The 24,182-nt window shown below is 39.1% G+C and overlaps 1 long non-coding RNA gene across 1 annotated transcript in view; it reads left to right on the top strand.

Annotated features, from left to right (window-relative positions):
* LOC124072367 overlaps window positions 1-23,805 on the top strand; it is a 48,420-nt gene extending 24,615 nt beyond the window's left edge. Inside the window, exons 2-3 of the long non-coding RNA XR_006845485.1 lie at window positions 21,885-21,971; window positions 22,174-23,805. This is a non-coding gene — a long non-coding RNA (uncharacterized LOC124072367). The remainder of the gene's footprint in view (window positions 1-21,884; window positions 21,972-22,173) is intronic.
* Window positions 23,806-24,182: the final 377 nt, after the last annotated feature.

Genomic DNA, 24,182 nt, shown 5'->3' with positions numbered 1-24,182 from the left:
AAATGGTTGACACATCCTGTCAAGCTTAAGTTATGTTTCCATCTTCTTACCATGTTTTGTGTTTCCTGTTTTATTTTCTTACTCACCTCATCTCTCAGTTTAGACCTTCGCACTTCCTGTCTTTTTTGTGTTTTCCACCAGTTTTTATTGTCTGCCCTGCCCTGATTGGTTCCACCTGTGTCTCTAGTGTATTTAATGCGCTTTCTGCCTTCACTCTGTGCCAGTTTGTCTTAGTACCTTTGTGCCATGCGTCCCAGCTTTGTGTTACTTGGGTTGATTACTTTTCTGTTTTTTTTGTGGATTTTGTGCTTGTTTTTGACCTTGCCTTTGCTTTTGTTTGGATTTGTTTACCTTCTGTGATTGACCCCCCCCCCCCCTCGTGCACCAAACTCTTTCTGACCAGTAAAGTAACTCTAGGACTTTTACCCAGACCTGATTTTATTTCAGTTGTTCATTTGAGTCCTGTTCACTGAATCCTAACACTGGTGTGAGAAATAAGAAATTTCCATCATTTTGTGTCATTCTGAATTAGTGTCATTCATCATTATTCAGTGGCCACTGCAGCCAACTTTTTCTATATGTGCACCTAACACCTCTAACAATTCATTGTAACGAAATCACAAGGTGGTGCTGTGGTTAGCACTGTTGCCTCATAGCAAGAGGGTTCCAGGTTTAAATCCCTATCTGGACCCTTCTGTGTGGAGTCTGCATGTTCTCCCTGTGCCTGCGTGGGTTTTCTCCGGGTACTCCGGCTTCCTCCCACAATCCCAAAAACATGCACATTAGGTTAACTGCCTACTCCACATTGCCCCCAGGTGTGAGTGTGTGTGGTTGTCTGTCTGTCTGTGTCAGCCCTGCGACTGACTGGTGACGAGTCCAGGGTGACCCCCGCCTCAGCTGGGATAGGTTCCAGCTCCCCCATGACACTGATGGATAAGTGGCATAGAAAATGGATGAATGGATGGAGAATGTATAACTATTTAAGCACAATGGATTTAGCTGTACCTAGTTGTAAATTTGTAAGGTTCAGAATATAAATATTCATTCCAAGGATTGGTCCAGGACTGATTCTTAACTTTTTAATACCCAGCAGGCAGCTGTTGCAGTGCTACCCAGCTTCATTCCTTTTTCAGAATTAAACCAACCACTCCTTTGATCAAGTATCACTGATGCTCCTGCTGACTCAGTGCCCCACAAACTATTCTCATTAAGAATAGATTTTAGATATATGTATACATATATCTAAAATCAGTATAACGAAGCGCAGACAGCATGCCACACTGATGACTGACTGCTTCTACTTTTAGAATCCCTCTCATAAAATGCCCTTCTGGCATTTCCAGTGTTTTGGCTGACTCACTGTCTGATAACCACCGACAGGAAAATAGATACAAAAAAGTATCACATGATAACACCACAAATAGATCATAACAAACTATTACTTTAGCAGTGACAGGAGCTAAAGAATGTTTTCCCTGACATTCCCTGCTGTTTTCAGCTGACTCAGTGTCTGTACATTACATAATGAAGTGAAAACTAATACAAACCTTGCACCAAGTGGATCTCTCTTGCTTTCTGAAAACAGTCCCTTGGTGTGGCTGATGCTCTGGCTGACTCAGTGTCTTGACAACAAGTACAACACATGCAATAATGATGCACAATGCCACAAACAAAATGAAATACAGGTAGCCTGTCAAGCCAATTAAATCTTGAAATGCTTTGCATGAGTCTAAGCTTTCTAATGGTGTAGGGCACAAACTGAGGAGTTGTGTACGGCGGGGCTGCCTTGTAGTGTGGTGGCATTGTAGATCAGATGAGATTTTAATCATCAGACTTTTTTCAGAGTCTCCTAATACAACACTAATGCTGTTGAATTTGCATTGTTTTCAGTATTAGACAGCATCATTTTTTTGTTCTAAAAACAGTGTTGTGATCCATTTTATGCCTTTTTGATAGATCTACATTTCCTCACAGGGGTCAAAGGTCAATGACAAGCTAGCTTTGTAATTTTAGTTTTCAACTTTTCAACCCATCTATACGCACAATCTAGCACTTAAAAGACAAGAAAGTGATGCTTTTCAGAAAACTGACCTGACCCTAAATCCACGTTAGTCTGTGCAAACTCCCAGTAATTCAGCTGAGGAAATCACTGCAATCATCAGTGCTTCCTCACTTGACTGAATTACATCCTGTCTCTCACTCTGCCTGCACTGAACAAATCTCCCTCTCTTCTCTTCCTTTTTTCAATTTCTTTCTTTATAGCACTTTGCTGTACTTGATCATCCACCTGCTACTTGCACTTTTTTGGATTTAAGATGATACAATAATTGAAGCATAAGCTGCAGTATGGTGAATGGAAATGCACAGACATGAATGCAGTGTTGGACCTTCACTGAGAAACATTCTTTAGACAATAGACTTCTAGAATAGACTATTTATTGTATGAATTAACTGTTAACATCTTTGAAAATCAGTGACATGACTACAAAGAGGCTACAATTTACTGCAAAGAGACACAAAACAACACAAAAAAAGCACAAAACAACACAATATGCTGTTGTAAAGCAACCACAAATACACAGAAAATGACTTCAGAGAGACACAAAATGACAACAAAGTGAAACTGTGAGGATATTGTGTATATATATGTGTGTGTCAGGCAGTTCCAAAATATCCACAAAGAGCTTATATAATAGCTCCCCACTTTCCGTAACAACCCCCGTTTAGTATTGAAACTACTGTGAATGGCAGTCTCACAAACTTGAGCACACCCCACTGTGTCAACAAGTAAACACTTTGTCAAAACCACTTAACTCCACAGGATCCTGCCTGAATCAGTGCCGCACACTGAGCCAACATGTGTATGATGTTAAATATGGCGTGTCCGGGATCACCCATTGTGTCAATGATTGATTTTAGCTGCATGACATATCGCACTTAAGTCAATGTGCCGTCAGTCAGTATTACTGACACAGACAGAGAAACACAGAAAGCAGAAAGTGCCAGTCTTCTTAAGGACTTTTGTTCTCTTCCTTTCTCTCTAATATGAATATCATAGCATTATTAATGTCATGTAGTATGTAATTAAATTCCGCAGCACTTAGCAATCCTCAGCATCCATTTGTTAACAGCTCAGCCTCTTCAGGGTCCCTGCAAGTGACCATTAACATTTCATTAGTACGTGTTTAGGACTTCATTAATGCTCTATATGGAATATTTGTCTTAGTTCATAAGATGAAGGAAACTTTAAGTTATTCAAACCATCTGCATGTTTGTCTTGACTGCCTGTTCTCTGACGTTTTATTTATGCACAGACTCTCACTCTTCAAGCATTTGTGTGCGTGTGTGCGTGTGAGAGAGAGAGAGAGCAAAAGAGACAGAGTGTGTTCGAACCGCAGATTTGTTTATTTTACCATCCAGAGTTGTCTCATTAACAGGGCAACAGGCCACCAGGAGCTCAGTCTTGTTCTTTTTCTTCTAAAAGCAATAGTCCTTACTCCACACGCACGCACACACACACACAAACACACACAGTCTTGTTTCCATCACATTTGGGGATGTTACATAGACTTACATTCATTTCCTGGAGGCTTAACCAACATCTAACCATAACAATAAACATTACTTGTCTAATCCTAATCCTGACCTCAGTCTAACCTTAAAGCAACTCTTTACCCTAATATTTAATGATTTACATTGTGAGGACTTGTATTTTGTCCCCATAAGGAAGGCGGGTCCTCACAATGTGACTGTGTAAACAGATTTTTGTCCCCACAACTACAGGAAAATGCACACACATACACACACACACATATACTGTACTCACACAAAAAACACTTTGACGCTTTTAAATTCTGAATTCAATTATGGAAAAACTGAAAAGAGCACAACACTGTTTGACAAGTGGGATTAAATTAACATAACTGACACCATAAGACTGTAATTTCCAAGGAATATAAATGCATGAATTGTCACCTCTGCTACAAACTGTCAGTTTTTATAATCCTCACATTAGACAACTGAAATTCACACAATGAGCTCACCGCCTTACTTTTAGCAGGACATAGACCCCATCGTACTGTGAAAATGTAAATTGCAATTGAGTCACAGAAATGGAACACATCCCCTGACATATGTAACATGCTTTGACATGTTAGCTCTCACTCTTGTTCTCCTCTTGTTACCTGTTATTACTATTTTTTTCACTCTGCTGTTCATGTTGTTATTTTCATGTCATGTGTTTCTTATTTAGTCTATTTCTCCTCCTAAACTATTTAACAAAAGCATTAGCAGAGATCAGCAATTCCAGTTATTAATCATGCAAAGTCATTTCTACACAGAGAATCAGATTTATTCCATAGAACCACTCATGAACTACTGCAGTGTACTGGACCTTTTTTGATTTGTAGTTCGCTGAACACACTCATGTCTACATGTGGAAGTTGCGCGGTAGGACCAGAGAGTAACATTGTGTCATGTCAGCATCACACTTGAAAACATGACATCAGTGTTCACAGGACACTGAATCAACTTTCTGCACTGGTTCCATCTTGTCTGCACATTTCAAAACATCCAGCAGCACAAGAGTAGCCAAACCTTCCGTGCAGCGTGCAGTTTTTCTCTGATATGAGTGAGTATTCCTCAACATCAGCACTGATTTATATGGCTGACACTTACATCATGTATAATTTTATACTGAACCTAAAGAAACAGGCTCCTGTTTACAACCACATTGTCCGATATGTGCGTTTGGAAGCTGGTCCTGAAATGCCTGCTCCAAGCTGGACCTGCATGCTGTAACTGTCCATGGTCCTGAAATGCCTGCTCCAAGCTGGACCTGCATGCTGTAACTGTCCATGGTCCTGAAATGCCTGCTCCAAGCTGGACCTGTATACTGTAACTGTCCATGGTGCTGAAATGTCTGCTCCAAGCTGGACCTGCATAATGTACCTGTCCATGGTCCTGAAATGTCTGCTTCAAGCTGGAAATGCATGCTGTATTGTCTAAGCTTTTTATTGGGCATCAACCTTGAGCTGAAACACAAAGCACAGATAAATGCATGAAGTCACAGTATAATCATATCTGTTGTGTGAAACGTGGTCTCATCTCTGTGTATTGCTTATTTTAGATGTTTCACTGGAATGAAAATTAAGATATTTTCCTTTTGTCACACAACCCCTTTAATTATTATTATTCTAACAAGTGCAGACATCCAGAGAGAGAGAGAGAGAGAGAGAGAGAGAGAGAGAGAGACAGAGTTAGGACACATATAACAACTATATTTAACTTGCCAGCATGTCTTAAAAGTGTTTTTATTTTGCTAGAATAGCCTTTATGGTCATCTTCTCTATGATCATTAATTGGTTCATGAGGGGAAAAAGCACAAATAGAATTAAATGAACTGAAATGATGAATCATGACTGCATGAAGTGCTAAGAAGTGAAATCTGAATTTCATACTGTAACTGGGTGGGTTTAATAATCATAAAGGAATCTGTGTGCCAGCTGGGCTCCCAAACTACTCCTTAGCTCCTTCTCTGCTGGAGCTAATTTATCTTCATTAGAAGAATTTACAGAGTTCAATCTCTACACTGTTGAAATGGTAATGTGATAAAATGATAGTGATGATACAAACATTGATCAGGAATACAATAAACTATCAATTTAAATAGTCAAGTAACCTGAATATTTCCTTGACTGTTTTATAATGTGATTTTTGTGTGTGTGTGTGAGACAAATCCATTTGAAATGTATGCTTTATTTGAGGAAAACACACAAACAACAGGAATACCAGTCTGAACTGCCTCAGGCTTTTCTCTGTCCCTCCCTCCAGCCACATTCCCATTTCTCCAACCCCACACATTTCTGTGAAGCTTTGCAGTCAGTGTGATTCTTCCCCTGTCTATCGGAATGCCCTTGGAGTTTCCCATTAATTATGGTTACCTGACTCTCACATACTTCTACTCACCTGTGTCTCATTCACTAATCACTCTGTCAGCATATATACCAGCCCGTTTTCCTGAGTCAGTTGCTGGATCGTTAATGTTGCATCATGACTTTACTTTCCAGCCTGTTGGACCCGAACCTGAATCCCTGCCTCCCTTCTGCTCACCTACTGATTGGCTTTTTATCTGTAACCTTGTCTGTGGCTTATGTATAATTATTTTGCTTTTAAAATCACTAAACTGTTCCTGTCTGCCTGATCATCTGTATTCGGGTCCTATTTCTTGCTGCCTTGTGCACACCCCTTGACATATGTGGTGTTACATAAACCTTTTCTCATTTAGGCTAATTAGGAGATAATGATGAGACATTTCATTATTAATTACATATTAAAAACAAACGTGTTCACTTTTTCATTTTTGTCTAAGGAACACCATCTGTGTTTGAAATATAATATCAACATATAAGCAGGCTGCTTTTTTTTTTGTTTGCTTCAACTGCAGAATTTGCTGTGTACTTTTCTTTTTCCCTTCATCATGACCATGACCAGTTAAATGGTTAGTGCAGTCACAAGGATGTACAGAGTTAGCTTGAATATTGACATTTCAGCAGAAAGCAGGAGCAGTAGTATCTCTGACGCATGATATACTCTTCTGTGTTAAACTTATTAGCACAACAGTCATGCTCACTGCTCTCTGTCAGTGCAGTGTCAGAACAGTTCTCTGAGGTACTGACCTGAGACCAGCATTCATAACTGCAGCTCAATGCTCCCTGAGCTGTCGTCTGTTAATATGAGCTGCTAGCACTATTTGAAAATCAAACTCCAACAGTGGAAAAAAAAGAAAAAAGAAAAAAAAAGAAGTGCAGCCAAGGATCTCCTGCTGCCACTTTAGCCACTCTGCAATGAACAGAGTCAATAGGGGGCTGCAGTAGGAGTGCCAGCAGACTTGGGATCAGCAGAGCGATAATCAGAATCACAATTAGAATCACATCAGAATCAGAATTCCTTTATTTATCCCCAAGGGAAAATTCTTTTTGTACAGACATTGCACTTGCAGTTTTCCCGACCAAGAAAGAAAGTGAAAGATATAAAAATAGGATAAACAACAAGATAAGTATAAATCAAAAAAAATACAGGTATTTACATGTACGAAACGTATATACATTGAATATATAAAAGTATGTGTCTCCATCACAGTGCAGAGTATAACAGTTTGATGGCGACAGGCAGGAATGATTTCCTGTGTCGCTCTGTGGTGCATTGTGGGAGTAAGAGTCTGTTGCTGAGCGAGCTCCTGTAGCTGATCAGCACATTGTGGAGAGCAGAATGAGCATGAATGCATCAAACAGTAAATAAACCAAACTAGCATTATGAATGCGTCCAAGTCTAGCCAAGTAAAAGTAGTTTTCCTAAAAATCTTCTCATATAACAATGAAAAGTTTGCTGCTTCAAAACTACTGCAAGGGTGGAAGGTGTTACAGTTGGTGTTGTATCCACAGAACCTAAAGTCAAGACTAAAAACCATTTTTAATTATATGCATCCTGATATATCTGTGTCACAATATGCCATCTTTCCGTCATCACTTCTGTAATGTGTGAGTTCCGTTTCTTTTAATAAGTTTCTTTTTTCAGCTCTCCTTTTATTTTCCATCACACCAGGGTGGCAGATGTAATTGGCATCAGTTTGGTGCGCAGCGCATCATCATATCATCAAAGATGGTGTCACAACATTCTGTAGCAAGGAAGTCTAGGCAGACAGTATCTAGACACGCTATATTAAAACAACACCAAACATATATTTTAAACACAGACTATGAAGGTTTCTTTTGCGTACTGCAACCAGCTGGAAATGTCGAGTTGCATTTGTTATTGTTGCTCTGTGCCTCAGAGGACTAGAAAAACATTTATCCTCCACAAAACCAAATGATTTAAATGAATATAAAAATGATACAGATGAATAGAAAACACAGGTACACAAGAAACATAGGAAATAATAAACCAGAAATTTTTCATGTTGAAGAGGGATGACCTACCAAGACAATGCAGATACGGTACAATAGGAGCTTGATCCAAACAGTAAAAAGGACACAAACAGTGGAGAGTGACAATAGAAATACTTTATGAGTAAATAAGAAAAAAGGAAAGCTTAAGTATTCTTAAGCACTTGAGGATATGGCTGGAGAAAACTTATGGTGCTTCTGGTTAAGCATTGAAATATGGATGGATGAATGATATTGTGGGCTGTGGATACAGTGGTTAGCACTGTCGTCTCACAGCAAGAGGGTCCCAGGTTCGAATCGCAGTCTGTGGAGTTTGCATGTTCTCCCTGTGGCTGCCTGGGTTTTCTCCGGCTACTCCAGATGGCTCCCGCAATCCCAAAAACATGCACATTAGGTTAACTGGCTAAGCTACATTGCCCCAGGTGTGAGTGTGTGGTTGTTTGTCTTTGTGTGTTGGCCCTGCGTTTGACTGGTGACCAGTCCAGGGTGTACCCCGCCTCTTGCCCATAGTCAGCTGGGATAGGCTCCAGCCCCCCTGCAACCCTGATGGATAAGTGGTATAGAAAATGGATGGATGGATGGATGGATGGATGCATATATGTGAGAGAGTGAGTGACAGTGAGGGAGTGAGAGTGAGCATGTGGGAGAGAGCACAAGGGAAAAATCCACCAGTGAATGCCTTAACAAAGCCTATATGAACTACACTACATCCACAAACGTTACCACCACAGAGAGCTTCGCTGCTGTAACAGCTTCCACTCTTCTGGGAAGGCTTTCCACAGGATTTTGTATTGTTTTGTGGTAATTTGGCCCATTCATGCAGTAGGGCATTTGTGAGTTCAGTTCAGTTCTGTTCCTGTTCATCCCAAAGGTGTTTGATGGGGTTGAGGTCAGAGTTCTGTGTGGGCCAGTCAAGTTCTTCTGTACCAAACTCATCCAACCATGTCTTTATGGACTTGGCTGAGTGTACTGGGGCACAGTCTTCCCCAAACTGTTCAAACCCCAAACTGCAAAGTTGGAAGCATAGTATTGTCCAAAATGTCTTAGTATGCGGAAGCATTAAGATTTCCCTTCATGGGAAGTAAGAGGCTGAACCAAACTTCTGTGAAAGAGTCATATAGGTCTGTCTGGATGCTTTCATCTATATAGTGTAGAACAAACTCATGTTCAACCTCTATTTTATAGAAGCTAGTCACTGGTGCTTGCTCTATTATATAAACAAGAGGCTGTCTGAGCAGAAATAGTAATAATCTTCAGAACTAATTTTCTACTGTGCATCATTGAGGGAGAATCAGATACTGCTTTACACACACACAATGGCTAGATAATAGAGAGATAATGAAACTGCCCTCTTCTCATCGTAGCTGAGTCCTTTTTAATCCTAAAACTATCAGGTCTATTCTGTTGCTATGATTTTGTGATAAAAGGACTTTTTGAAGTATGACTTTTTAATGTCTGTGAACAAGATTATGTATCATTTCAGGTGTTGTAAAGCTGTGTAATGTTTGTGAGGACCAAATGCGGCAACATGGATGGAAAAATGAGGAAGACAACCAGAGAAGGCAGTTAACGACTTCCTGCTTCTTTAAAGGACTAGCTGAGCTTTGGGGTGTGTTAAAGCCTTCAGCTATAACCCTAGAATGCTGTGTAAAACATGAATAAAACCAGAATGTTATCATTTGCAAGTGAACTGTGTATACTAACAAGTTTATAAAAGGGGTTCCTGAGCCCATATAATAACATCCTGTATACAGGCATGTGTTTGACGACGTGGTGACCCTCACCCCATCCTTGCTTGTGAATGACTGAACCTTTTGATGTTACAGCCAGTGAGGACACTATCATCTGTTCCCAACAGGCCTGTTTACCTGTTGAATGTTCCAAACAGGTGTTTTTTGAGCAATACACAGCTTGCTGTTGAAATAGTAAAACATTAAATATATTTGTATCATGGATATTTTTACTCATCTTCTGTTTCTTTCTTACACACAGTCAGTTTGATCTCAATCTGTACTCATATTACTATGACTTGAAAATTAAACGCAAATTAAAATGCCTTTTCTATGTGAGGAAAGAAATCCCTTGGTAAGGCAAGATTTTATTTCTGCGGGCTGAAGCTGATCCAAGTGTGCCGGATGGTGTTAATTACAGTGTCCAGCAGCTCTTGACATTCTAACCTGACAGGTGCTGAAATGAAATGGGGAGATGGCCCCTGATTAAGATCTCATTAAAATGAGCCTCATTGTTAGAAATGGTGGCATGCTGAGAAGCTGTGATACCTCTCAAGTGGGATAATAATCAGGAATAGAGAGACTGATGGAATTAAAGACGTTTGATGTCATGCATGATGAGTGAGTAAAAATAAGCTGATGAGTCATCCTGAGAACAGAAAAAAACATGTTTGGACAGCATGCGTTTTCACTGGAAAACAAATTGTTCTGCCTCATCTATACCTTCCTGACTAGTGGGGTCAGGAAAGATACACTGAATTTTTTTTGTGATACGCAAATTTGCTGTAAAGTACTACAATGTTAACACAAATGTTTCTCATCCCTTCATCTATTACTGTGGCCAAAGAAATGAGTGATGAAATTAACCCTGAATTCAAATTGACTGTCACCACAGTGTCTGTATGTACGCAGCATGTTTTTCCTTTAAATATATCGGTATTATTGTGACAGATTTCCTCCTTTGTGAAATCCTATGAAACCCTCATCTTTCTCTGCCTGTTGTATTGGCATGGAGTGCAGATACTTTTCTTCAGAGCAGGAAGTTCACTCTGTGACAAGATGTGTAACTTACTCTACAAAGAGACATTCTACCTGTACACTTCAACCAGCTACATTATTTTTTTTCAGTACAGTGGAACAGAAGGAAGTTTAATTGGGAAACCTGTCCTGAAGAAGCTCTACTCAACATTAAGAGACCAAAAATCTTGATCTTCACTCATGAAGTGTAAAAACCAGCGGGTTTGGGATAAGTTCATAGTTTTGTGCAAGTGCCCTATGTGGGTAAGCCTTTGCAAAACAATGCTCTTTATTTGTAGTTTGAGGGATGTGCATAAGCCTGAATTGTAGAACCCTTCCCTACACTCACAGACAGACACAGAGGGAGCTGCCCGCAGATCGACATGTGTCAGCAGGCTCTCTGCATCACAGACAGACAGATGGACAGAGAGACAGATAGATCCAGCTGTTTTGCCTCCATCAGAGAGTCCGTAGCAGCAGTGTGTCCTGGTGGAGTTGAATTGATTGAAGCATTCAGTTAGAAAAAGAGTAAAGAACCATTTCATCCTTTTCATACAAATACACACATAAACACACACACCCACAGACTCACATAGAGTGTATGTTTGTATTTTGAGGTTTGACACGGCAGGGAAGCGAGCACGTACAGTATCTGCACCGCAGGAAATCTCCTGTAATCAAAGCAGGTGTCAAAATCTCACACACTATCAAACCCTGACTATGGGAACATAGCTGGTGATTGTGTACTAGAGATGTGTGTGTCTCTAGGTATTTGTCAGTATGACAGATGGTGATGATATGTTGCTTTGAACATAATTTCAAGAAGTTTCTTCTTTGTTCCCCTTGATTGCACATCTTTCATCACACTATTACAAAAATAATTCAATGATACAATCAGCCTCTCCCAGCTTTAAAAAAAAAAAATCAATACACATCAAGTGCACAAATGATTAAAAATTCACCAGAAAAAGAGTGCAAAAAGCAAAAAGTGTGCAAAAACAGTTACAAAATATATAGAGGTAATAAATTAACAATTTACAATATGGGTTTATGGGTCACTTAACATGCATTAACTTTCTTAATGCAATGGATTACAGAATACAGTATGTACGGTATGTAGTACAACTTATTTTATATGTGAAACATTAAAAACATTAAAAGAACATTTTAGCATTTTACATACTTGCAGAGTACTGCAATAGGGCTTTTACTGTAAGACAAAATGTATGCTTGTAAACAATAAAGACAGATAATATTGGGAATTTGAGTTTCTAAGTCATATTGGGATATGTTTGCAGGAGGCGTTAGTGATTGGCTGTAGAGATTTCAGTAAAGCCTGTTAAAATGTAGGGTAATATTTAAATGTTTTACTGTGGCCTATAGACTGTGTTATGTGTATTTGTCATTGTGTAAAACAAAAATTAACAGCTGAATAAACTGTTGAAATTGGTCACTAAAAGTAATAAATAAATGGTTGTAATGTCCAGCTTTTGCCACTCCATGTGGTTGTAGAATACAAACTTGACCAAACTGAACAGAATATTTGACAGACCAGTCATATAAAAATCTGATAATATCCACTTTTGTGTGATTAATATCCAGTGTGAACGCATTTGGAACAGAATTGGTGGCACTTTTCACCTCTGGTGTAGAGTACCTCTCATGCAGATGTGAAAATATTCTCATATTTCTACAATGTAATTTTGTGAAGATGTTGTTATAGAAGGGGCGGCACGGTGGTGCAGTGGTTAGCACTGTCGCCTCATAGCAAGAGGGTTCCAGGTTCGAATCCCGGTCTGGGCCCTTCTATGTGGAGTTTGCATGTTCTCCTTGTGCCTGCGTGGGTTTTCTCCGGGTACTCCGACTTCCTCCCACAATACCAAAAACATGCACATTAGGTTAATTGGCTACTCTAAATTGTCCCTAGGTGAGAGTGTGAGAGTGTGTGGTTGTCTGTCTTTGTGTGTTGGCCCTGCGATTGACTGGCGACCAGTCCAGGGTGAACCCCGCCTCTCGCCCGTAGTCAGCTGGGATAGGCTCCAGCTCCCCTGCGACCCTGACGGATAAGCGGTATAGAAAATGGATGGATGTTGTTATAGAGTTATATGTGGTGTAAACCTGTGTATGTTTCCCGTTATTGTTATGTAGTTAATGATTCCAAGTTTTAGGAAAGCGATCTTCAGTAGCATGACACAGTCTCTCAGTGTGGAGGTTTACTTTACAAGACTATTCTAAGACATGTATTTTAAAGTAAGATTAAACAACAAGCACAGAAACAACTAGCTCGCACAATTCCATGTTCACTTTCACTGGCACACATTTTGAATTAGAATTTGATTTCCTATGTAACTTGTTCTGGTAAACCAATACTAAAGTAGGAAGAGCATTTTTAGGTTATGAAAATGCTTCAACGTAGTCACAGAAAATGTAAATGTAACATGATATTTGATGAGCTGAGCACTTCCTCGAGCCATGAGACCTGTCCAGTGGGAAAAGAAGCTTTTAATCGCTCCCCCTCTTGTGTCATTCTGTCAACGCATTAGTTTATGTTTTGGACATAGTGCAAATTGCAGTGATACAACTCATTTCTGCTTCCCTTTTGAACACTACTGTCATAGGAATGATGCTTGTTTGTGTTTTAAGAGTATTTGGATAAATTATGGTGATATGGTGGTGTTAATCTCCTATTTTCTCAGTCAGTGGTAGTAGAGTTGTTTCTCCAGTTGGTGGTTAGCTATTAATTTTTTTTTAAAAACCCATTAATTTCTCTCTCATTTTGAGAATAATTGTGCTTCACAGCAGCAGTTACCATGTGGAAATAATGAGGTGCTGTTACCAGAAAATGAGGCTACGAGCGCAAGCGCACATTCACACAGACACATTTAAAATTCAGTCAAATGAGCGCATCCACAGAAAGGTGAATGTGGAAATATTTTTATTTTAACTGTGGAAAACGGATGACACACATATAAACATGTACAAAGGTAGAACTTTTCCAGGAAAGTATGAAACATGCTTGGAGCAAAAATATAATTGAATGAAATGTTTTATTATCAATCTCACAAACACAAAACATTTTTTAACGAGAAAAGCACACTTTAACCCAAGAAAATATTCTGATAATTAAGATAGCTAAACACACACACACACACACACACACACACACACTCACACTCCTAGAGTTTCTGTCCACCTTCTCTCTTTTCTTTATCAGCGGTTTATTGATTCCACAACTCCCACTAATTCATGGCTGCACACTCACATTTGTTATGCAACTTGCACCTTGTTTATGTGTATGCAGAAATGTTTGTTTGGCTTCTCCAGCTCATGCAATAATGCAGAAAAAAGGAGATCAATAAAGCAAAGAAGTGCAGCTGGAACAGTTAACACAATGTTTTACATAAAGTCAGATGAGACGGAGCTCTGCCAATAGCTTTGTGTGTTACAGATCTCTCTGTATTGTATGTTCAGTAGTGCAACAAGGGTTCAGATCCTTTACCCAAATAAAAGTAATAATGTATAATTTGTCATTGCAAGTAAAAGTAAAAGTTCTGCACTCAAATCCTAGTTAAGGAAAAGTACAGAGGTATTATCGGCCAAATGTGCCAAATTGGGCCAAAAGTGCCCAAATGAAACTCCAGTGGGTCATAGGATAAATCTAGGGGGTCGTAAGATGATAAGTGGAAGAGGACAGAGGAAAAAAATCAAAGTTCTAAACAAATCTGTGTTCATTTTTCTTATGTCTGATTTTTTTTGTGAAGTATTGGATAATTTGTGAACTAGGTATTAGGTACTAGGTATTTTGAAGATTTACTTAATACAAATATAGTCAACAAATAAATTATGATGCAGTGTTCTAGATTAAGCTAAATTGCTGCAGCATAACTTTATTGAACCCACAAGGTACCAAGCAGTTTAATTGAATGAAATACTAAAATCACCTTTACTAGCTTCAGCATTAAAACGCAAAACACCTTATTAAACACAATAATGCATTGATAATTATAGTAAAAAAAAAAGTAAACATTATAATTGCCAGTCTAACTTACCATTCTGATTAATGAGTAGTTTTACTTTTCATACGTCATACAATATTTTGATGCTAAGGCCACTAATTACTTACTTAATTAAAAATTTTAAAGTAGGACTTTTTCTTCTAACAGTATTACTTTCACTTCTCACCTCTGCTGAGAATTACTGGCTTAATCTTAATTTTAATTTTTTCCTTTAAGAACTGTATTTTATGATATTAGCATATGTTTCTATGTGAAATCTTAATCTGAAGTAAACACTGATTACACTTGTCAAAAAGAAAACCGCAGCCGAGTAAGAAGTGCAAGATTTGTTCCTGAAATGTAGTGGAGTAGAAGTAGAAGAGTAGAAGAAGAGAAGAGAGTAGAAGAAGTATCATAAAATGGAAATACACACATAAAATGCTAGTACTTCAACTTGAATACTTTAAATGTACTTAGTTACACTAGGCTACGAATATCGCCAGTGTGTTGAGGTGCTGAGCGTCTTTTCTGCACTGAGTGCTGCATTTCTGACATTTTTTGTGGCTGCTAAAAGCTGAAAAATGTCCCATTTTAAGGTAGAATGCTGCACTTGTCACTGTAACTATTTACCTAACCACCACTTATAGAGAAGTCCAAAGACAACTGAAAGACCTGCCATGTCTGGTACTTATCGTGAGCATCTACCTACAGAAAGGGAGCAAACATAAACACAGTTGCTTTTCCTGGAAGTGCAGTGTTTCTAACAGAGCTCAACAAATGTCAACCAAACACACAAGCTGTTTGATGTTAAACCTGGCTTTCAGTGGCTGACATAGGTCTTTGGCTACTGTAGCTAGTGGTGTTCATTCATTCAGGATCTAGCACAGGTTGATGTGTGTGAGTCTGTACAACACAAAGTGCCCTCAAGTCATGAAGGGTACTTGTTAGAATGTACATCATTAACATTCATGTGTGATAACTTGATGGAGGAAGAGGGATGGAATAGGGGATAGAAGAGAAGGATAACTTTAAAAACTGCTCAGCAAATGACCTTTGATAAACTGAAAGAAATTCAAAGTTTGCTTAAGTACTTTCATTCATTTCAAAATTTATTTTTTAGAAGAAGAATCAGCTTTATTGGCAGTATATATATTTTTACATACACACACTGAACTTGTCTTCTGCATTTAACCCATCCTTAGTTGAACACACATGCATCAAAATCATCAAATTACATGCAAATTATATGGGGGTTAAGTGCCTTGCTCAAGGGCACATCAGCCGGATAATGGAAGGGAGCGGGCATTTGTCGCATTAATCACACCACCACATCCAAAGTTTTTCTGCCCGTCCAGTGGGGGAATCAAACCGGTGATCCTCCGATCACAAGTCACTTCTAGGCAACCACTAGGCCACAGCTGCCCCCTACTGAGGTTATATGGCTGATTCACATTGTGAAATGTCTGACAATAAATTCAGTGATAATCATTGTGTTATTCAACGGATGTGTGAAATTCTGGACAGTTTACACTAATGCAGGCTTTGGAATTGAATGAGTTTCAGAATAGTTTTAAAGTTTACAGAAATGGACGAATTTGGCTGACTGTAGGGGAGGTTGTGGTATCCATGGTTACAGATTAGAACAAGGGTAGCTCAAAGTACAAATCAATTTGGGAGTCACTTTGAGTAATTTTCCCCCTCTGCACCTCCGCACTGGATTTTAGGGTTCACCCACCTGCCAAATCCCACTTTAACCCCTGATTACAAAGTGGTGTTCAATACTTAACTACCCACTTGAACCACTGATTTAGTAATCAAAACAACTTTCTGATCTGAAATTGCACTCTTACATCACTCACTGTAATCCACGTGTGGAGCTAAAATTATCACCACAAGACATCATGACAGCTTCATATTGAACACTTTGACTTTGTTGTTTCTTTGAGCTGTCGAGTGGTTCTGACAGTTACTCCCGTGTGACATGATTCCACCCTCGGAAAGCTGTCAGCTGTGCCCCATATTCAACAAGCTGCCTGCCAACTGCACAATTAACACCACATGTTAACAAGTCAATTAAGTCTTAAGCACAGGAGATCCGTTCAAGAGTTGCATGTTGAAACCTGCTCTTAAACTGCTCTTGGTGGGTTGAAAAATAGTCCATTAGTTATTTTCATTAATAGCACTGTATCAGTAACCTGTATCAGTATTTTGGGGGATAATGCAGTTAAATACTAATAAATAAATGAAAATATGAACTTTTTGTGGTTCAATTTACATTTGGCTTTTGTGACAGTAAACTGACTAGGATTACAAATGATTGACATGAATGATATTCTGCATCTTGATTAAAGTTGTGCACACATTAATGTGTGAATTTTGAGTAAATACAATACTGAAAGAAAATTGTGGCATTGTTTTAGGAGTCCCTCACAGTATAATATGTAGCATAAAAAACAACATTTTTTCAGCCGGTTAAGTTATAAAATTGTCATAGTCTGGAATGCTGTCAAGGGTTCAAATCTCGACATTTTCCAGCATAACAGATGCATCGCTGCAGCAGGAGGCTTTTGTGTTCCTGTTTCCTAAAAAAATAAAAAAGTCTAACTTTATGATGAACTTCACCCACACATTGCAGGTGGGACACACACACACACACACATTTCGGTTGGCAGATATTGTCTAAGGATCATGGCTCTTCCAGCACCTTGTTATTTTTAGAGCTGTTTTTTCAAACTGTTTTTTTTTTTTTAAATCTGCCATTCAAATGTCATATCAGTCAAACTGCTCTCCTGGGTTAGCAGCACACCTGCAGTGCACGCTCATAACTCGTGCATAATAATAACGGCATATGTCGGGAAACATCTTCACTGGCAGCTTCGCAGTTCCAATGTTCCCTTTACATATTCATTAAAAAAAATCTGCAATATAAAAGACAAGGAACTGGGAAACCGGGAAAAACTGGGTTGTATCTCAGTGATGAAACTTGCTAGAGTACCTCAAAGATGCAAGTTCAGTAAAGGCCTGCCTGCTATTTTTATTCATATAAGTGTAGTGCTCTATGTGCAAAAGTGTAAGGGGGAGTGGTGACCGAAAAACTGAAATTCATTAATAGATACATGTGTGTTCAACAATAACACTTGGAGGATAGGAAGGCACAGATGTTTGTATGGCTGTGCATGTATGGTTGTATGGGCAGTATGTTGGCATGTGGATACTTGTAAATATTTGTAAATGCATGTAAAGTAAATGTGTGTGTTATTTTATGTGCTTGTACTGTTTATTTACAGTCAGGCTTTAAAAGCTTTGTGTACTCTGAAATCTGAACGGTTAATTGGTGCAGGACTTTGAGTTCACTAGATGACACTGAGATTTAGTATGTCATATAAAACAATGAATGTGTGTATGTGTGTGTGTGTGTGAGAGAGAGAGAGAGACAGTATGTGAGTGTGTTTGTATGCATTCATCGCTGTTTGAGTGTATGATGGTTACATTTATATACATATCTGTTAGTGTGAAAGCGAGTCCTGCAGGTAAGTTATTAGCAACAACAGGATGCTACAAACGCATTGTGTGTTTCTTTTTGAGGGTGCACTTCAGTTGTGTGTGTGTGTGTGTGTATGTGTGCGTGTGTTGTTATAACCTCCAAGGCCTCAGATGAAATACTGTCCTTTCTTTCCGCCTGAAGACAACATGAGCATATGAGCATGGCTACTAGTCATAAATCAAGAGGCGATCCGATGAAAAAATTAAATAAGAAAAAAAGAGGGAAGGCAAAAGAGGCATGGATAGGGGGAGAGCGAGAGGGAGAGAGACTTGAGAGTGGTACAAGTAGCTGAGGGAGGGCGGGAGGAGAGAGAAAGGGTAAGGACAGGATGGAAAGTGAGAAGGCAGATTGGAAAAATGTTGATGTATGCGTGTGTGTGTGTGTGTGTGAGAGAGAGAGAGAGAGACAATAAGATATACAGTTTTTTTCAATGCAATTTTTACAGGCACTCTCAAAAGAAATGCAGCCCAAAATAATTTAAATGTGTGCCTGTCTCTATGATTTTTTTTTGAAAGAAATATGTACCAGATCTGGACCAGTTCTGCATGATAAGACTTCCTGGTATTTCTGACTGCACTTGAACACAGAAATGAAACAGAGAGGTGCTGGTGCTGAAATGAATTTCTTTTGCATTCAGTGTTTTGTGTCAGTGATCAGTTCTTCAGCTGTTTTACAATTTGAGCACAGAAAAAGAAAATCAAATCCCCAATTTCCCATCTTTGCACCACAGCCACAACACCTAATCTGCTGTTTTGATCAAACATATCGACAAGTCACAAGGGCCAGCAATGGTAGCGCCTAGATACAGAGCTTTGAATCCACCCACTCCACGAAGTTGACTGATTCATGTGACATCATCGCACAAAACAGCGGTTACTTGGTAGGGGCTTGCAAGAAGACCAGTCAGTGCTGTGGGTAGTACTTGGCCTTTGTCAAGCATTTGCCTTTTGAAGGCATTTATTGAAAGGGGAGATTTCAATTCCAAGGGAAGATGCATGGGACTTTTCTTGTTTCACACCAGTCACAATGTCTGCTGTGAGAATGGCCTTTTGAACAGACAGAGATATATTATGCACACACACACACACGCGCGCACACACACACATAATTATGCCAACTAAATTCTAGGTCAAACTTAAAAAAATAAATGATTGACACAAGTAACTAGGTTTTCTGCAACACGTAAGTTAGCTATCACAACACAGCTCTATCACAGGAATTAGTAGTGAAAGCATCAGTATTCAAGTTAACATAATTCTAGATGTTTAAAATTTTTGTGTGCAACTCCTGAACTGTTATATAGCTGGCCAGAGCTACGCAATCCCGGTGGCTGCCATTGTGATGTGACTATTTTAGATCTAAGGGTTGTCACTTACAAGTAGACACACAATCATAGATTTCCCAACCTTATTAAAATATGCCACTGAGTCTGCTACTGAATTCCAAGAAATGACTGCTACAGTGGAAACAAACATAAAAAAAAGGTCTATTAGAATAACTTATTTTTCCACAGGGAATGTGCCTATTAAGGCATTAAAAGTCTGACGTACAGGGAATAGAGCCATTACCATGAAAAATACACCACTGGCCTGTATGTGTTTAAATATGTATACTAAACACACACATAAACCACACAGTCATGGATGCAGACACACAAACACATACATAATGGATGGAGGGCATTATCAGTGTGTCCTTTCTATCCCAGCTATGTATTTATGAGATGAGATTGCAGAGCAGGGACAGAATTACAATACCTTTATCCACACAGACACGACAATGACTAAGTGATATTAGCTACTTGGAAAGACACTTGATTTCTTTCATGTGGCTGGTCCTGTGTTGTGGCACGGTGGTGCAGTGGTTAGCACTGTCGCCTCATAGCAAGAGGGTTCCAGGTTCGACTCCCGGTCTGGGCCCTTCTATGTGGAGTTTGCTGTGCCTGCGTGCCCTGTGCCCAAACATGCACATTAGGTTAACTGGCTACTCTACAGTGCCTCTAGGTGTGAGTGTGAGAGTGTGTGGTTGTCTGTCCCTGCCTCTTTCCCGTAGTCAGCTGGGATAGGCTCCAGCTCCCCCGCGACTCTGACGGATAAGCGGTATAGAAAATGGATGGATGGATGGATGCTCCTGTGTTGGAGGCTGTTTAAGGTCTGACAGGACAAACCAAATGCAAGCTCAAGCTGAGGTATCTGTTACCAACATGCTGTAATTGTACAAAAACCGAGAGCCAGTAACTGAGAGTCCCGTGTGCTAACTCAGCTCAGTTAGTTACAGGAGTTCAGTTTTAGAGAGGTTTAGTTGCAAGTGGTGTGCCCTCATCCAGACAAAGATGTCAGAGAGGCATGAGGAGATTTGGGCTGAAATAGTGGAATCCCCTGGTGGGAACAACAGGTAGAGCTGGATGTCATCAGCATAGCAGTGATATGAGAACCCATGTGAGTTGATTATAGGCCCCAAGCAAGTGGTGTATAATGCAAAGAGAAGGCAAGTGGGTTGCGAAGGTTTGCCTCACCCATGACACATTAAAGGAGCACCCAGAGCGGTAAGATTTAAACCACGCATGTGCTTTGCCTGAGACGCCCATGTTTGAGAGTATAGTTAGCAAGATGCTGTGGTTAAGAGTGTCTAAGGCAGCTGATAGGTCAAGAAGGATGAGGACGGAGATATATATATATATGTAAATATATGTGTATATATAAGTTAAGTATTTAAATATATATAAACATATATATAAATATATGTGTGCATATATGAATATATATGTACATATAGTTGAAAGACTGATGGGCCAATTTCAAATAGGTGGACATATGTTGGAAAATATATGTGGCATAGATAAAAAAAATATATATGTTACTGTATTTTCTTTCCATTTGGGTTAAGCAAAGAACTTAAAGGAAGTGAAAGCTAATTGGTCCTTCCATTGCAACATCAGGATCTTGCATAGAACAGCCACTAACAACCAGACATATCAGTTGACGGTGACATCTTGATTATTTCCTGAACTAATACCCAGTAATTCTATTTTTATTTCTTTTATGTAGCAGGTGATAACAACCCCTCCCTGAACAATGAGTCATTTGTGGTTTCGTCCCTATTGCACCTTTCGTCCTAATTAAGAACAGTCACCTTCACTGTGAGACACCAAATAACCAAACAAGCTGAAAGGAGCGACAGAAAATCCTCTTTTCACCAGACAGAAATTCCACTTTTCTAGAACAAACAGCTCAGTCATCATAACAGCACCCGCTGTGTCCTGTCTGACTGTGAAGTGAGCTGTTTGATTAGCTGGTGCATTAGAATATAACATTGTGTATTTCTCTCTGAAATGCCACCACTGAAGTAAGTTACACAGCCAACAGTTAAACATAAGGTAAAGTTAAACCTTTAATATAAAGGCTATGCTGATTTTGCACCTTGTATAGTTTCATATAGCTGAAGGGAAAACTAACAGCAGTTGTGTCAAAGTGCTGAAAGGCAGAGGGGCAGTGAGAAAAATAGCACCAAGACTGAGATGACATGACCCATAGGGATTCATTAACGTTAAACAACTCATTTTCACCTCACCACCTCAGGCATTTGCAGTGGAAGAACAGTACAGTGTGATCAATGTATGTTGCATGTTACATGATTTGTACTCTATTCCCAATAGGTAAGAAAATGCCTTTGCTCCTACTAAGTCCTGCAGACTTCACTTAACACTGATGCTATACAGACGGTTTCAACCAAGCTGCAGCAGGTCAGTTCTATTATTGTTTGTCTATGATTGTTTTTATGGAAAAGGTCAAGTTATGAATTTATGACATTTTGTTCAGTACATAATTATTTCTCTTTCCCTTTTGGTTCTGCATAATCTGGTTGTGTTCCTGTAAGGCTGAGATTCCCAGGCCTGGATATGACTTGTCTATTTTCTAATTCGGAAAGTCTTCATTGTAATACAGGGATTCTTCAGGGAGGACTGTGTACATCACAGAGGAATAAGTTTTTTGTTCTCCCCTATTTCTCCCTCCACTTCTTTCCTTCTCATCATCCCTACCTCTGTTTTCATTTGTTACCACATGCTCTCTATCTCTCCGTGCAGTTGTTTATTATGTAACATTCCCATTCCCACCTTTCACATCGTAGTAAATAAGAGCTAGAAAATATACCTGGTTAAAAGTACAAAAGTTTAATGAGTAATTGGCAGGCAGAGGAGTAATTTGTATGGTTTTTCTAAAATCACTCATTGTTTGTGCTACTGTTTATTATCTGCATTTTCTCTGAAAGAGTCATTTAATGTATTTACATTCATTTCATTGTCAGTGGTGATTCTAATTACCTACCTATGGGCAAGGGAACTGCAGGAAACAATTCATGCATCTGATCCAGTGCCAGTTTCTAAGTTTATCTCATATCAGCCTCACCGTTTGCTTTTCATTCTGCTACAATTCTGCTAAAGTTGCTGTTAATGCAAACCCAACATGTCCTGCTGCTTACATTTGTTGTTAACCATGGGTGTTGTCAAATCAGAAAGGTTATCATTTCCTGTGAGCTCCTTGTGCTTATGAAGGCAAGTTGAATCCACCACAAGAGCATCTTATCTCTCTTTAGAGAGATAGTTACAAACTATAGATTGAAAGGCTATTGCTGAAAGGGCAAAAATGTGATTTCATGAGCACCTTTTGGATTACAGTTCAACATATACAAAACATACAATTTTTAAAATAAATGCTCATACAATGTTGAGTGCTGTTTTGATGTTATAATTTCTCTTGGTGCTTTTATTATACGACATAAAAACAGAACAGGGTGTTAAATGAGACTGGTGGGACATTTGAAGGCAAAAAAATACCCCATTAAAAGTCAAAATTAATAAGTATTGATAAAAGGTACAGTGAGCATGCACAGGAATCATGACGTTTGAAAATGCTTTTGAAATGAATAACTCCAAGTGCAGAAACTCCTATTTAAGAGCGATTCTTTATGCCATGCCATATAATACAGAAAAAACAAAGGATCAGTCATGTTTTGACTGTTTTGAGGACTTTAAGTACAGGGGGATGAGAGAAAGTTCAGTTAAAGTTGACTGAATTCTTTTGGGAGCAGAAAGCAGTCAAGACAGTAAAGACAGGCATGACTGAAGAGAAAAGGTCAAGTATGGAGAGATGAAGATAAAGAGAGAAGGGGAGACATGCAGAGACAGGCGGAAACCTAAACTACTGGTTATTCTGATCGATGAACAATTTATGTAAAGTGGGACTGCCGGGATCCTGTTGGCTCTTCTTAACGTCCTCTTCCAGGAACTGCTTGACCATGGAGACCATCTGGGAAGATTTTCTCCATTTCTTGTCCATATCAGCCAGCCATCTCTCCATCTGGAACTGTCAGGCAAAACACCTCCAGAATCAATAAGAATGAGTGAGGCAGTAGTCAGATAAAGACATGGAATAAGAGTCATTGTACAAAGCTTCAAAACAATTTGCAAACTGAGAAGGGAAGAGTTTGATATTTTGGAACATATATGTATGTCCCTCCTTGCCCAAAGATAGATTAAAACATCAACACCACTCGCATGTCTGTATGCTTAATATGAAGCTAGAGCCAGTAGCCAGTTAGTTTAATAAACACCGGAAGGGCTAGACTGACTCTCTGAAGGTAAAACAAACTAAGTGTCTTGTCAATGTGAGATTTCCTGGCAGTCGGGAGGCATTGAGGAAGGCACTGCTACCAGCCAACAAAGAGATGAGCACATAGCCCACAGTAAATTCACAAATTTCTACACTTTTTGTATGGATTAAACAAAGAGATATAATATGTTAATTAATTAGATTTAGAGGTGCTGGTATATTGTTTTTTTTAACTGCTGGGTTAATTTTGAGACCAGAAGCAGTTTGAATAATCTGTGAAAATACAGAGGACATTCTCCTTAATCATACTGTTTATTTTTACAACCCTGCGCATGTGTTTTTGA

Source organism: Scatophagus argus, chromosome 15, assembly GCF_020382885.2.
Source record: "Scatophagus argus isolate fScaArg1 chromosome 15, fScaArg1.pri, whole genome shotgun sequence".
Lineage (NCBI taxonomy): Eukaryota > Metazoa > Chordata > Actinopteri > Scatophagidae > Scatophagus > Scatophagus argus.
Note: the sequence above shows the minus strand (reverse complement) of the source record. Positions and strands in the feature narration are given on the sequence as shown.